This window comes from Ranitomeya variabilis, chromosome 6, assembly GCF_051348905.1.
Source record: "Ranitomeya variabilis isolate aRanVar5 chromosome 6, aRanVar5.hap1, whole genome shotgun sequence".
In the NCBI taxonomy this organism is placed as follows: domain Eukaryota; kingdom Metazoa; phylum Chordata; class Amphibia; order Anura; family Dendrobatidae; genus Ranitomeya; species Ranitomeya variabilis.
This window is the reverse complement of record NC_135237.1, coordinates 88,380,954-88,397,175: the sequence shown is the minus strand read 5'-3', so window position 1 is coordinate 88,397,175 and position 16,222 is coordinate 88,380,954. Positions and strand designations below refer to the sequence as shown.

At 43.8% G+C, this 16,222-nt stretch overlaps 1 long non-coding RNA gene across 3 annotated transcripts in view; it reads left to right on the top strand.

Annotated features, from left to right (window-relative positions):
* LOC143781856 (uncharacterized) overlaps positions 1 to 16,222 on the top strand; it is a 67,692-nt gene that overhangs the window by 10,259 nt on the left and 41,211 nt on the right. The window contains exon 1 of one of the 3 annotated variants that reach the window (XR_013216821.1): positions 3,426 to 3,452. The exons of 1 other annotated variant lie outside the window; for it this stretch is intronic. This is a non-coding gene — a long non-coding RNA (uncharacterized LOC143781856). Of the gene's footprint in view, positions 1 to 3,425; positions 3,463 to 16,222 lie in introns of those variants that run through there. One more of the 3 variants, XR_013216823.1, reaches the window with a different exon arrangement.

Genomic DNA, 16,222 nt, shown 5'->3' with positions numbered 1-16,222 from the left:
AGGGCCACTGTCACCCCCTCCAGCCGTTATAAAGTAAAAGAGCCACCTTGTGCAGCAGTAATGCTGCAGTCTAACAAGGTGGCTCTTTTAGTTTTTGATTCATTTATTACCTCAATAAAGCGTTTTAAAAATTGGCCACAAATACCAGATATTGTACCTGGAGGCGGTCCGAATCGTCCTCTATCAATCTCCCAACTGCCGTCACTCTTCTCTTCTGGGGATGTGGTCGCCACCCCCTGAGCGCTGTTGCTTCTTAAATCCTGCGCTGTGCGTGCCTGCCTGGGGCCTGCGCAGTCTTCATCGTCAGTCACAGCTCAGACGCAGGGTGCCTGACTGCGCAGGTGCGGGCAGTGCGGCCACCCTGTTCCTGAATCCCCGCCCCGCACTGTGTTATTCATTATGCACAGTGCGGGGCTGGGGTTCCTGGGCATGCGCACTACGCTTGTCAGACGCTCCCCCGGTCCCCAGCCTTCCAGCGTTGTTCTTTGTGGCTGTTCAAAACGTCGGCAATGAAACCTGTATATTCCGGCAATGCTGGAAGGCGGGGGACCGGGGGAGCGTCTGACAAGCGCAGTGCGCATGCCCAGGAACCCCAGCCCCGCACTGTGCATAATGAATAACACAGTGCGGGCCCCAGGCAGGCACGCACAGCGCAGGCGCCGGATTTAAGAAGTAACAGCGCGAAGGGGGCGGCGACCATCGCCCCTGAAGAGAAGAGTGACGGCAGTTGGGAGATTGATAGAGGACGATTCGGACCGCCTCCAGGTACAATATCTGGTATTTGTGGCCAATTTTTAAAACGCTTTATTGAGGTAATAAATGAATCAAAAACTAAAAGAGCCACCTTGTTAGACTGCAGCATTACTGCTGCACAAGGTGGCTCTTTTAGTTTATAACGGCTGGGGGGGGTGACAGTGGCCCTTTAAAATGTCACATTTATTAGTAATTATTAAAAGGGATAGTACATCATAACACAAGAAATACCCATAGAGGGGACCAAATAAACCAACCCCAAGGAAATTAAATCTACTATATAATTGTCTAAGGGTCACTTCCGTCTGTCTGTCCTTCTGTCTTTCTTTCTGTCACGGATATTCATTGGTCGCGGCATCTGTCTGTCATGGAATCCAAGTCACTGATTGGTCTCGCCAGCTGCCTGTCATGGCTGCCGCGACCAATCAGCGACAGCCACAGTCCGATTAGTCCCTCCCTACTCCCCTGCAGTCAGTGCCCGGCGCCTGCTCCATACTCCCCACAGTCAACGCTCACACAGGGTTAATGCCAGCGGTAACGGACCGCGGGTAACTCACTCCGTTACCGCCGCTATTAACCCTGTGTGACCAAGTTTTTACTATTGATGCTGCCTATACAGCGTCAATAGTAAAAACATCTAATGTTAAAAAAAATAAATCATTATATACTCACCTTCCGCCGCTTTTCCCGTTCTTCGTGACGCTCCGGTGACCAGTCCATGCAAGCGTCGGGTTCCGGTGCTAAGGATGGTCTGCGAGAAGGACCTGCCATGACGTCATGGTCATGTGACCGCGGCGTCATCACAAGTCCTGCACGAGAAGGACCTGCCGTGACGTCACGTGACCGCGACGTCATCACACCCTGGGACCGGAAGCTGCAGCCTGCACCCCACACAGGCGACAGAACTACAACGCGCCTTTGGAAGGTGAGTATATGTTTATTTTTTATTTTTTTAACCTGTGACATACGTGGCTGGGCAATATACTACGTGACTGGCCAATATACTACGTCGCTGTGCAATATACTACGTGGCTCTGTGCTGTATACTACGTCACTGGGCAATATACTACGTCACTGGGCAATATACTATGTCACTGGGCAACATACTACGTCGCTGGGCAATATACTACGTCGCTGGGCAATATACTACGTCGCTGGGCAATATACTACGTCGCTGGGCAATATACTACGTCGCTGGGCAATATACTACGTGGCTGGGCAATATACTACGTGGCTGGGCAATATACTACGTGGCTGGGCAATATACTACGTGGCTGGGCAATATACTACATCGCTGTGCAATATACTACGTGGCTCTGTGCTGTATACTACGTCACTGGGCAATATACTACGTCACTGGGCAATATAGTACGTAGCTGGGCAATATACTACGTCACTGGGCAATATACTACGTCGCTGGGCAATATACTACGTCGCTGGGCAATATACTACGTGGCTGGGCAATATACTACGTGGCTGGGCAATATACTATGTCACTGGGCAATATAATACGTGGCTGGGCAATATACTACGTGGACATACATATTCTAGAATACCCGATGCGTTAGAATTGGGCCACCATCTAGTAAATATATAAATGGCTCCCCGCAATATAAACTTGTAAGGACCTAGTGCCTAGAGGATCACAGTTATATAATGCTATATTGAAATTGTAAGCAGTCAGACAGGGTACTATAAATTAATGTAATAAACCAGTGCCTATGGCATCTTTAAATAAATAGCATTCATCAATATAAACCCTACATAATAGTTTTGCACATCAGATATACCTATATTACCTCTTGCTAAGGAGCCACAGGTACATCAACCGGTAAGCAACAAAATTATGGGTGGTTAGGCTATCCCCTCTCGCCCCGACGTGCGTTTCGCCCTTAGCTTCTTCTGGGGGCGTGCATGTGTCTTTTATCCCTTTTAATAATTACTAATAAGTGTGACATTTTAAGTATAGTTTGGTTCTCTTCTGGTCTGCTGGTTAATTCCAGCTTGGACCTGTTGGTTTGTTATATTGGCCCTTATCATCTATGCTGCTGGTGAAAAAAACAGACGTGATCAGTCCCATAAGTTATAAGGGACATGTGTGGCATCTATGAAAAAAATAAATGCCACAGACTGCAAACACGGACAAATGAAGGGGGCCTTAAGTGTATTAAAAAAAAAAGGTCCAATTTTAATTCGGGAAAAAAAAAGACGATTTTTTTCATATGTATAGTCATGTGTATATCAGGTTTTATACTCCAGCAGGGAATTAATTTTACCAGACAATAAAGTTTCTTGTGTTAAGGCTACCATCACACTATCAGTATTTGGTCAGTCTTTCACATCAGTCTTTGTAAGCCAAAATCAGACGTGGGTGAAAAAAGCAGAAGTGGTGACATGTTTCTGTTATACTTTTCCTCTGATTGTTCCACTCCTGATTTTGGCTTACAAATACTGATGTGAAATGACAAATACTGAACGTGTGACCGTGGCCTAATAATGCCAATATATGCTTAATAATCAGATGCTGTGCAGGTGACTCATGTGGGATCTGTTTTTTTTTTTTATTCGAGCACCCATGGCAGCACCACAAGAGAGGGGATCCGTTCTCAAGGACAGCAAACCTACAGACCTAAAAGGGCGGCATTTCTCCCATGCATCAGTTGGTTTCCTGTCCTTTAGGACCATAATAAATCTAAAAGGTCTGAACAAGTTCGGTAAAGTGCGCCCTTTTGAGATCAAGTCCATAAGATCAGCAATATTAGATATCAAGGATGCTTACTACCATGTGCCTATACATGCAGATCATCAGTAATTCCTCAGAGTTGCAGTAGTCCTGCAGGGTCCAGTAGACACTTCAATTTAGAGCCCTCCTGCTTGGCCTCGCTATTGCCCTTTGGGTCTTGACCGAGGTAGTCGCAGAGATAATTTCCCATCTACGGGAAAAAAATGTCTTATTTTTCCCCTATATGGATGACTTTCTAGTAGTAGGTAATTCGGCCCAAAATTGCACGACACAGGTAGAAGGGGTAATATCCACTTTGGAGCAATTGGGGTGGCTATTAAACCTGAGGAAGTCACATTTAGAGCCCCTAAGGGTAGAGGTATTTCTGGGGCATTTGCTCGATTCTGAGGTACAGCAGTGTCGCCTACCGAATATTAATGGGAATCTGTCACCCCAAAAATGGCCTATAAACTAAGGCCACGGACATCAGGCTTAGCTACAGCATTCTGTAATGCTGTAGATAAGCCCCCGATGTATCCTGAAAGAGAAGAAAAACAGGTTAGATTATACTCGCCAGGGGCGGTCCCACTGCGGTCCGGGCCATTGGGCGCCGCGGTCTGGGTCCGGCACCTCCCATTTTCATACGATCACGTCCTCTTCTTGCCGCGGCTCCTGCGCAGGCGTACTTTGTCTGCTCTGTTGAGGGCAGAGCAAAGTACTGCAGTGTGCAGGCGCCGGGAAAGGTCAGAGAGGCTCAGCACCTGCGCACTGCAGCACTTTGCCCTCAACAGAAGAGACAAAGTACGTCTGCACAGGAGCCACAGCAAGAAGAAAAGAAAAGGACATCATCGCATGAAGATAGGAGGTGCTCGGACCGCAGTGGGACCGCCCCTGGGTGAGTATAATATAACCTGTTTTTCTTATCTTTCAGGTGACATCGGGGACTTATCTACAGCATTACAGAATGCTGTAGATAAGCCCCTGATGCTGGTGGCCTTCGTTTATAGGCCATTTTTGGGGTGACCGATTCCCTTTAAGCTAGAGGGCATCCAATGCCAGGTGTTGAGCCTTGAAGTGTCACACCATGTCCCTCAGAAGGGCTATGTCCCTTCTAGGTTTGCTGATATCTTGTATTCCGGCAGTCCTGTGGACCCAATTCCATAGTACAGCCTTGCAGTGGGATGTTTTATGTAACAACTCTTCCCTTAGGGGGAAGGAGAAGGAGTGATATCTCTATCCCAATCTTCAATGCAATCCCTTCCTTGGTGGCAGGATCTTGCTAATCTGTCCAGGATGGTAAACGTATCCCTGGTGATCCCCACGGACGCAAGCCCCAAGGGTGGGATGCCCATCTTGGTGATGTAGCAGTCCAGGGGATTTGGATGGGGGAAGGAGATAGGTGGTTCATCAAGCCTAAGGCCATGTGCACACGTTCAGGATTTTTCCTGTTTTTTTCTCATTTTTTTCGCTATAAAAACGCGAAAAAAACGCTTACATATGCCTCCTATTATTTACAGGGTATTCCACATTTTTTGTGCAAATGTTGCATTTTTTTCCGCGAAAAAAATCGCATCGCGGAAAAAAAAGCAACATGTTCATTAAAAATGCGGAATTGCGGGGATTCCGCACACCTAGGAGTGCATTGATCTGCTTACTTCCCGCACGGGGCTATGCCCACCATGCGGGAAGTAAGCAGATTATGTGCGGTTGGTACCCAGGGTGGAGGAGAGGAGACTCTCCTCCACGGACTGGGCACCATATAATTGGTAAAAAAAAGAATTAAAATAAAAAATAGTGATATACTCACCCTCTGATGGCCCCCGAAGTGTTCCGTTCCTATAGATGGTGTGGTTCAGGACCTGTGATGACGTCGCTGTCTTGTGATTGGTCGCGTGACCGCTCATGTGACTCACGCGACCAATCACAAGCCGCGACGTCATCGAAGGTCCTGAACCACCCCGGCATCTATAGGAACAGACGCTGCTGAGGAGATTGGCTGTCTGCAGAGGGTGAGTATAACCATTTTTTTTAATTATTTTTAAACATTCTATCTTTTACTATAGATGCTGCATAAGCAGCATCTATAGTAAAAAGTTGGTCACACTTGTCAAACAGTATGTTTGACAAGTGTGACCAACCTGTCAGTCAGTTTTCCAAGCGATGCTACAGATTGCTTGGAAAACTTTAGCATTCTGCAAGCTAATTACGCTTGCAGAATGCTAAAAAAAACGCGAAAAAAAACGGAAAAAAAAACGCAAAAAAAAAATGCGGATTTCTTGCAGAAAATTTCCGGTTTTCTTCAGGAAATTTCTGCAAGAAATCCGGACGTGTGCACATACCCTAAAGGAGTTAATTGAGTCAGCAATAAAACTCATGTCCCTACAGGGTCAACATGTCAGGATTCTCTCCCGACAATCAGGTGACAGTGGCCTATGTTAACCACCAAAGGGGGACTCGATCCAGACCTTTAATCCCTTCGTCCCAAACCTGTTTTCACCTTAATGACCAGGCCAAGTTTTACAATTCTGACGACTGTCACTTTATAAGGTAATAACTCTAGAATGCTTCAATGGATGCCACTGATTCTGAGACTGTTTTCTTGTGACATATTGTACTTTATGATAGTGGTAAAATTTAATTGCTATAACTTGCGTTTATTTGTAAAAAAAATGGAAATTTGACAACATTTTCACAATTTTCAAACTTTTAATTTTTATGCCCTTAAATCAGAGAGTCATATCACACAAAATAGTTAATAAATAACATTTCGCAAATGTCTACTTTACATCAGCACAATTTTGAAAACATATTTTTTTTTGTTAGGAAGTTAGAAGGGTTAAAAGTTAAACAGGCGATTTCTCATTTTTACAGCAAAATTTGCAAAACCATTTTTTTTCAGGGATCACCTCACTTTGAAGTGACTTTGAGGAGCTTATATGACAGAAAATAACCAAAAATGACACCATTCTAAAACTACACCCCTCAAGGTACTCAAAAACCACATTCAAAAAGCTTATTAACCCTTCAAGTGCTTCACAGGATTTTTCGGAATGTGGAAGGAAAAAAAAAACATATACTCTTCTTTCACAAATATTTTCCTTTAGACCTAATTTTTTTTTTACTTTTGCAAGTTTAACAGGAAAAAATGGACCATACATTTTGTTGTGCAATTTCTTATGAGCATGCCGATACCCTATATGTGGGGGAAATCTACTGTTTGGGCACACGACAGGGCTTGGAAAGGATGGAGCGCCATTTCTCTTTTTGAATGTAATATATGCTGGAATAATTAGCGGTTGTCATGTTGCGTTTGGAGAGCCCCTGATGTGCCTAAACAGTGGAAACCCCCCACAAGTGACACCATTTTGAAAACTAGACCCCTTTGGGACCTTACCTAGATGGGTATTGAGCACCTTGAACCCCCAGGTGCTTCACATAAGTTTATAACGTTAAGCCTTGAAAATAAAAAAAAATCACATTTTTCCCACAAAATAATCTTTTTTTAGCTAAAAATTTTGTATTTTCACAAGGGCAAAAGGAGAAAATGGTCCCCAAAGTTTGTTGTGCAATTTCTCCTAAGTTCATCGATACCCCTTATGTGGTCGAAAACTACTTTTGAGGCACAATACAAAGCTCAGAAGGGAAGTAGAGTCATATTACAGTGCAGATTTTGCTGCATTTGTTTGAGGGTGCCATGTTACATTGGCAGAGCCCCTGAGATACCAGAACAGCAGAAGCCCCCATAAGTGACCCCATTTTACCAATTAAACCTCTCAATGAATTAATCTAAGGGTGCAGTGATTATATTGACACCACAGGCGTGTCACAAACTTTTAAACCATTGGGCAGTGAAGAAAAAATAATTTTCATTTTTACCACCAAAATTGTGTGTTAGCCCCAAGTTTTACATTTTCCCACTGGGAAATGGGTAAAAATGGCACCAGAATTTGTCCCACAATTTCTGCTAAATGTAGAGATACCCCATACATCCCTGTACAGTACTACTTTGCCATATGGAGTGACTCGGGAGGGACAGAGCGCTATTTGCCTCCAGGAGCGCAGATTTTCCTAGACTAGTTTGTTGATTCTATATAATGAGCCCTTAAGTGCTAGAAAAGTAGAATCCCCCCTCAAGTGACCACATTTTGGAAATTATAACCCTTTGGGAATTTATCTACAGATGTAGTGATGATTTTGACTCCATGGGTGTTTTCTAGAAACAAGCATCAGTGGTTGTTGCTGAGCGAAAATTGCAAACTGCCGTTGTAGTGACCAATACGCTGTAGTGACCAGTACGTTGCAGTCACCAGTACATTATGCCCAGCTTATGTTTCTGGAGACACGCACCTGTAAATTAGGCGGGCTCTCATCACTACAGAAATGCCAAACATGTGGGCGCTAAATGTTGTTTAGGCACACTGGGGCTCAGAAGAGGGGGGTCATTTGGATTTGGGAGCGTAGAATTTGCTGAATTTCTTTTGGTGGGTGAGGAGCCATTTCTCATTTCCAGAGCCTTTGTGCTACCAGTAACGTGGATATTTCCTTTAACAGTAGACAGATGTGATTATGGACTTTCTTTTTTTGTGGATTGAGTGGAAGCTTTTATCGGGAACATTTTACATAATGTTTGGGATCACAGTTATCCGGCACTCTATGCTAATCACTTACTTTGGGTTTCCATCTAAATCTGAGTGATGTGATTCAGATGAAACCCCCAATGGATCCATTCACTATAATGAGGCACCAGAGTTATTCTGGACTCCGTCTGGCCTTTGTTCTGCGGTGTCCTTCTTTAAAGAAGTGCACAAAAATGTGGCCGACAGCACTTTTATGCAATCCTAAAAAGACGGACACCGCCAATCACAGGTCCTATGGCATCCACAGTTCCTCCACCTGCCTCATTATTGGGAATTTTCCGCCAGGGCTTCTGTCTGAATTACATATTTAAGAGATTTATACGGAAGCCCCGTAGTAAGCGCTCAGCGCAGAGCACAGGATAAATGTGCACCGAGCCTTACTGCGATCTTTGGGAGGCAGAATGAAAAAATTGACAGCATGTGAAGAATTGGTTTTATTTATATTTTATGCCATTCCTCGTGCGGTATAAGTGATTAGGCGACTTTATTCTTTGAGTCGGTGCGATTACAGCAATACCAGTTGTATTGGGTTTTTATGTATGGCTGCTGTCACACACTTAGGCTGTGTGTACACATTCAGGATTTTGTGCGGGTTTTCGCTATAAAAACATCATAAAACCATGAAAAAAACGCATACATTAAGCATCCTATTATTAGAATGCAATCCGCAATTTTTGTGCACATGTTGCGTTTTTTTCCACAGTGGAATCGCATTCCGGAAAAAAACGCAGCATGTTCATTCTTTGTGCGGAATCGCAGGGATGCCGCACACATAGGAATGCATTGATCTACTTACTCTCTGCATGTGGCTATGCCCACCATGCGGGAAGTAAGCGGATCATGTGCGGTTGGTACCCAGGGTGGAGGAGAGGAGACTCTCCTCCAGGCCCTGGGAACCATATAATTGTTAAAAAAAAAAGAATTAAAATAAAAAATCATGATATTCTCACCTTCCGGCGTCCCCGACAGTCTTCCCGCTCCTCGCGATGCTTCCGTTCCCAATAATGCATTGCGAAAATGAGTTGTGATGACGTGGGTCTCACGAGACCGCTACGTCATCTGAGATCATTGCTGCAATGCATTATTGGGACCGGAGCATCGTGAGGAGCGGGAAGACTGCTGGAGATCCCGGAAGGTGAGAATATCATGATTTTTTTTTTTTGTTTTCATTATTTTTAACACTAGATCTTTTTACTATTGATGCTGCATAGGCAAAGTGTCAAACACTTTTTTAATGTTTTGGCGTTTTTACACAATAAAAACTTTTATAGAAAAAATAATTATTTTTGCATCGCTTTATTCTGAGAGCTATAACTTTTATATTTTTCTGCCGATGGAGCTGTGTGGTGGCTTGTTTTTTGCGGGACAAGATGACGTTTTCAGCGGTACCATTTTTATTTACATCCGTCTTTTTGATTGCATGTTATTGTGCTTTTTGTTCGGCGGTATGATAAAGCATTGTTTTTTGCCTCGTTATCCTTTATTTTTACAGTGTAAACACTAAAGGGGTTAACTAGTGGGATAGTTTTATAGAGCAAGACTTTATGGACGCGGCGTTTACTTTTATTGTTTTTTTTTTTTTTATTTACATAAATGTATTTATTGGAAAAATATTTTTCTTTTTTTTCTTTAGGGATTTAAAAAAATATATTTTTACACTTTTTATAATTTTTTTATTTTTTTTTACATTGTCCCAGTATGGGACATTACTATTTTACATCAGATCGTTGATCTGACACTTTGCACTGCAGAGCATCAGATCAGCGATCTGACAGGCAGGTAAGGCGCTCACAAGCCACCTTCCTGCAGGACCCTGTGGCCATCTTGGTGCCAGGGTTTCCATTGAGACCATCAGGACAAAGTGATCGCATCGCATTGTCCTGATAGAAATGAGCAGGGAGGCCCCTCCCTGTCCGATGTTTCTCTATGCTGCTGTCAATACTGACAGCAGCATCAGAGGGGTTAAATGCCCACGATCGGTGCTAGCAGGGGTGTTGCTGCGGGGTGTCAGCTGTCACATACAGCTGACACCCGCACGCGATTGCCACGGCGATCAGCGTGAGGCCGTGTGAAAGTGATGCCGTACTAGTACTGCCCTTTGTGCGAGCGCACCTCCCACAGAGCAGTACTAGTACGGCGCATGTCGCAGAGGGGCTAATGTAGGTGGCAGATCGCGTGTTCCATATAGAAGCTCCTCTCCTTTCCTTAACAGCTCTTCACATAAGAGGGAGAGAAAACACCAAAGCGCACTTTTTAAGCTGCAATCAGTTCAGGCAGGGAGAATGGGAGCTGAACCAGGCCATCATCTGCCAGATAGTACATATGTCGGGTCATCTGGATACAGACCTCTTTGCCAACAGGGAGAACAGGAAAGTGGAACAGTTCTGTTCTCTCAACCCCAGAGAAGGTCCACACGTAGTAGATGCCTTCCTTGTCCAATGGAACTTCATCCTGGCATATGCCTTTCCTTCTGTAGCCCTGATTCAATTGGTAATAAGAAAGATCAGAGAGGATAAGGCAAGGGTTATCTTAATCGCCCGCTTTTGGCCCAGAAGGTTATGGAAGTAGCGACTCCAACAGGTGGCGCTATAGAGTTCAAGTCCTCTTTTTTTCTGAAAAGGCAATTTGCATATTAAATTTCCCAGAGGAGCATTGCACGGTGAATAAGCCTCCTTACCTTGACAAGCCAGAGCTGGTATGTCACTCTCCACATGGAGAAACCTTACCTCTTAGACCTAGGTTTATCAGGGCATCATCTAGATCCATGCCCATCCTTAAAGGAAGGGTAGTGCCATGGGACTTAAACCTAGTTTTGACAGCCATGACAGAATCACCCTTTGAGCTCATCAAGAAAGCCCCAGTAAAGGTTCCTTCCCTTAAGACGGCCCTTCTGTTGGCTTTAACATCTACCCGAAGGGTCAGTGATATTCAGGCCCTTTCCAGAGTTCCAGCATAAACTCAGTTTACGGAAGAGTTGTCTTGAAGCCAGATTCATCATACCTACCAAAGGCGGCTTCTAAGTTACAGGAGATAGTTTTTACCTCGACCCAAAGAATCAGAAAGGAAAGAAGCGCAATATAGTAGACATAAGTCTAGCACACACCTTTGCAGCCTCGGCGGAGATTGAAGGTCTCAATCGAGCATATATGTAAGGCAGCTACATGGTCTTCTTCCACTTTCTATAAGCATTATAGACTTGATAAGGGTTCTCCTTCCGACCTGACTTTTGCAAGAAGGGTGCTCCAGGCTGTGGTCCCTCGCTGTAATTCTCTCATGGTGCTGTCATGAGTGATCGAATAAAGTCTTACCGGTAACTGGATTTTATCGGAGCCCATGACAGCACCCCTTATATTACCTCCCATCACGTGTGGATGAGCACTTTCACTACTATATAAAGTCACATTTGAAATTTTAATGGGTGTTCAGATTAAAATTCTATTTTTGCAAATAACCATGGGAGGTCCTCTCATGCTCTGTAATCCAGCTGATGTGTGGGAGAGGTGCCGCCCTTTTATGTCTGTAGGTTTCCTTTCCTTGATGGGCTGATCCCCACTCTGGTGGTGCTGTCATGGGCTCTGAAAAATCCCATTACCGTTAAGTAACTAAGACTTTTTGCACACCCATAGACTTGAATCGGCGTCTCTCAACCAAGATACACACTAGTGAACACATGTCAAATTCTGGCCCTCGGGGAGTATATTTGACCTACAACGCCAAGCAGTTGCCCAGCCTGGCATTGTACTTTCAACTGTGCTGGCATCCTGGATGCCGATACAGTTGAAAGCAATGATGCTGATAGCTGATGCCCACTCCGACATCATTCTGCATCTGATGTATCAGCACAGTGGGAGCGATGACATCACTATTTTGCACTCACTGTGGTGAGCAATGAAGAGCTTCAGAGCACTCGCTGCCAAGACTAGAGCAGCAGGGAACCGTGGAAGTGTGAGTAATTTTTTAATGTGTGGCCCATTATTTACAGAGTACTATGTGGGGCCCATTATACTGTATGGAAGGAAATTCAGGGCCCGTTGTATTATATGGAGCACTTTGTGAGGCCATTATTCTGTTTGGAAGGGCCATTATACTATATGGAGGGCAAAAATCCTAGAGATGAAATGGAATTTAAGTTGCTATGCATATAACATGTAGGTGCATGTTCACACTGGTCACTAGACAGACAAAACTTAAAAAAAATATGAGCAAATACCCTGCAGTAAATAGCAATATGGTATGAAAATAATATAGGGTACTTAGTTTAGGTACTAAGTACATAATTTTGATAAAAAAATGTAAAAGCCATCCCATCACACCAAGGTGACCATATTCAGGACAGTCCTAACCTTTAGTATTAATGTTATTTTCATGCACTATTGCGACTTTTGGGTGTTTTTATTACAGTTTTGCCAACTCCACTAACATGGACAGAGCTGGGGCAGAACGGGGTTGTCTAATTTAACAACTTGTCAAATTTATGACAAGTTGTACCTTATGCCATAAATTTTACTAACATTAAGAACGCTTCTGTCAGTAATGTTGCCAACTGTAGCTATTCTCCTTGGACATAGATGGCAGAGAAAATTGATGAAAGGTTGCAACATAGGATAGTCCGGATGGTGGATAAGCAACCCCAACCAAGTTCCAAAGAAATTCAAGCTGTCCTGCAAGCTTAGGGTACATCAGCGTCAGTGCAAACTATCCGTTTACCAAGATAGAGCTGTTTGGAAAAGCACATGATTCTACTGTTTACTGAAAACGGAATGAGGCGTACAAGTAAAAGAACATCGTACCTACAATTAAATATTGTGGAGGTTCAAAGATGTTTTGGGGTTGTTTTGCTGCCTCTGGCACTGCATGCTTTGACTGTTTTCAAGGCATCATGAAATCTGAAGATTATCATATGATTTTGGGTCGCAATGTAATGCCCAGTGTCAGAAAGCTGGGTTTGCATCCTAGGTCATGGGTCTTCCAGCAGGATAATGACCCCAAAACTACTTCAAGAAGCACAAAGAAATAGATGTAAACAAAGCGCTGGAGAATCCTGAAGTGGCCATCAATGAGTCCTGATTTACATCCCATTGAACTCCTGTGGAGAGATCTTAAAATTGCTGTGAGTCGAAGGCACCCTTCAAATATGAGAGACCTGGAGCAGTTTGCAAAAGAACAGTGGTCCACAATCCCAATTGAGAAGCTGTAAGAACCTTGTTGATGGTTATAGGAAGCGATTGATTGCAGTTATTAACTCCAAAGAGTGTGTGCAACCAAACATTAAAGGGGTTGTCCACTACCAAGACAACCCCTTCTCATACCCCACGCTTGGCCTCGATAAAAAAGCCTATACTCATCTCCGGGATAGGCCCTTCCTGTCGTGTCAGCACTTGCCCTTCCTGGGGTTCTTGTACAGCTGTTGTGACATGTGACCCCGTTGCCCAGTCAGCGCTGGCGTCACTGTCCCCGCCTTCAGACAAATTGAACATGAAAAGGAACTCAGATCAGCTGCAGCCCTGACTTCCTCTTCATGTTAAATTTGTCCAAAGGTGGAGACAGTGACGCCAGCAAAGATTGGATGCTGGACTCACACGTCACTACAACTACACGGGAGCTCCGGAGAGTGAGTGCTGACACAGCGGGAACAGTGCCAACAATGGAGATGATTATAAGCTTTTTTATTTTATTGGGACCAATTCTGTAGTATGACAAGGGGTTGGAAAAAACAAATTGGAAAAAATGGTTGCTTCTCAATAGCTAAGATGCAAATGCATTGACCACCGAAAGAATTAGGAAAAAAGAGTTAAGAAAGATCCATGGACTGGATTTAGATTAAAGAAAATCATTTTTTTATTTCATTCCATTAAAAAAAGGGAAAAAGTGATGTCCAGACAGATAAAAAAAAAAATCTAGAATGACTTATTCTTTTTACTCTAAATCCAGCCCATGGAACCTTCTTCCTCTTTTTTTTTTCCTATGGCAAGGGGTTGTTCAAGTAGTTGACCGCTTCTTTAAGTTGAGGCTGCCAAAAATTTTATTGGGCCCATTTTTGAGGTTTTGTGAAATTATGCCCAATTTGTATTTTTTTTCTCTCTTTTCTTTGTGTTGTTCCAATACACACAAAGGAAATAAACTTGTATAAAAAAATGTAATTTCAATAATTTTCTGGGAGAAATACTTCATTTTCTGGAGCAAATTCATGGGTGCCAACACCTTCGGCCATGACTGTAAGTGGTCCCCCTTTACAGTATGAGTCCAGTGCCCAGTACTTCAAACATATCAACTAAGGCTTCTTTCACACTTCCGTCGGTACGTCACGCCGATGCTTCATGATGGCCCCGTACCGACGGAAGTGTGAAAGAAGTGTGTGAAATTTTGAGTGACGTGAGCAGCGGACGCAGTGTTTCAACGCGTCCGCTGTCCAATGTAAAGTCCCAGGGAGGTGGGGGGGGATTTCCGGCCGGGCATGCGCATTAAAAAATGCAGGATAGGACGTACGAAAAAATGTTCCTTTGAACGTTTTTTAGATACGACGGCCCGCCAAATACTGACTGACTGTCTATGTGAAAAAAACGCATCCTGCGGGCAACTTTGCAGGATGCGTTTTTTTCACAAAACGACGCATTGTGACGGTTAGCTGAAAACGTAAGTGTGAAAGTAGCCTTAATCCAAGCCATACCATACCTTGTCAAAGCGTGTGTTATAGACAGGGATTATTTCTGAGTATGCAATTACACTAAGTTTTAGACTCAACCCAAACTTGACGTGTAACAATTGCGTCTCTGGTTTACACATCCTGGATGTAGGAAATATTATATTTTAGGTGGCGTATGATCTTTCCAGTGTTTGCTGGGTGAGCTGAAGTCACTTTTTCATGTAAGCCTATGAGAACCAGAAAAGGCTCTCACAGATTTACATTGAGCGCTTGTGATCGTTACCTCTGACTTGTGCGGTCAGAAGATGACAGATAGAGAACAGAGCAGTGCAAGGAACAGCTGAAGACAGCGGCTGGTGAATATAATACTAGGAGCAGAGAAGTTAGATTAATAGCACCTCTCCAGCGCTGAAATAAAAAAAAAACTGGAGTGGTGCTTTACCATGGAAGAGTCTTGCATAGAGCCTGCACACTACAAAACATTTTGTTCTGAGATGATCTTAGAGGGGTCTCTCAAATCCTTGTTCAGTGTTGTGTGCATGGGGTGGAATCACTATGTAAGGCTATGTTCACACATTGCCTTTTTTCAGTTCTGTATGCGTTTTCTCATGCACACAGCATGCTTTTCTTCTCAGTATTTTGTGCAATACCTTTTGGTTTCTGCAAAATGCAGCTTGTCAGTTTCAGCATTTTTTTTTTACCCATAGAAGGCAATGGGTAAGTGTAAAAACGCCACAAAAAACCACATATCTGGTTTTGCTGTGTTTTTAATGAAACGGCAGTATGTGAAACTCATTTAATTTTTGTGATTTCTTTCCAAGGTTAAACCATAATGTCTTGATGTTCATGGCAGTTTAGGATCGGTAGAATGTCATAAAATTTTAATATGATTAGTACAGTTTAATTAAATTAGTGATGTTATCAAAGTAAACATTGACCTGCCAAGGTGTGTAATTGAACAATGCCTGTGGTCGACCAAAGTGTGTAAGGAAACAGTGTCATACAAACTTAATTCTCTGTTAGGGTACTGTCACACAGTCACACTTTGGACGCTACGACGGCACGATCCGTGACGTCGCAGCGTCGTATGAGTATCGCTCCAGCGTCGTAGACTGCGGTCACACTTTGCAATCACGGCACTGGAGCGATGCCGAAGTCCCCGGGTAACCAGGGTAAACATCGGGTTACTAAGCGCAGGGCCGCGCTTAGTAACCCGATGTTTACCCTGGTTACCAGCGTAAACGTAAAAAAAACAAACAGTACATACATACATTCCGGTATCTGTCCCCCGGCGTTCTGCTTCTCTCCACTGTGTAAGCAGCAGAGCCGGAAAGCACAGCGGTGACGTCAGACGTCACCGCTGTGCTTTCCGGCTGGCCGGCGCTCACAGTGCAGAGAAGCTGAGACGCCGGAGGACAGACACCGGAATGTGAGTATGTACTGTTTGGTTTTTTTACGTTTACGCTG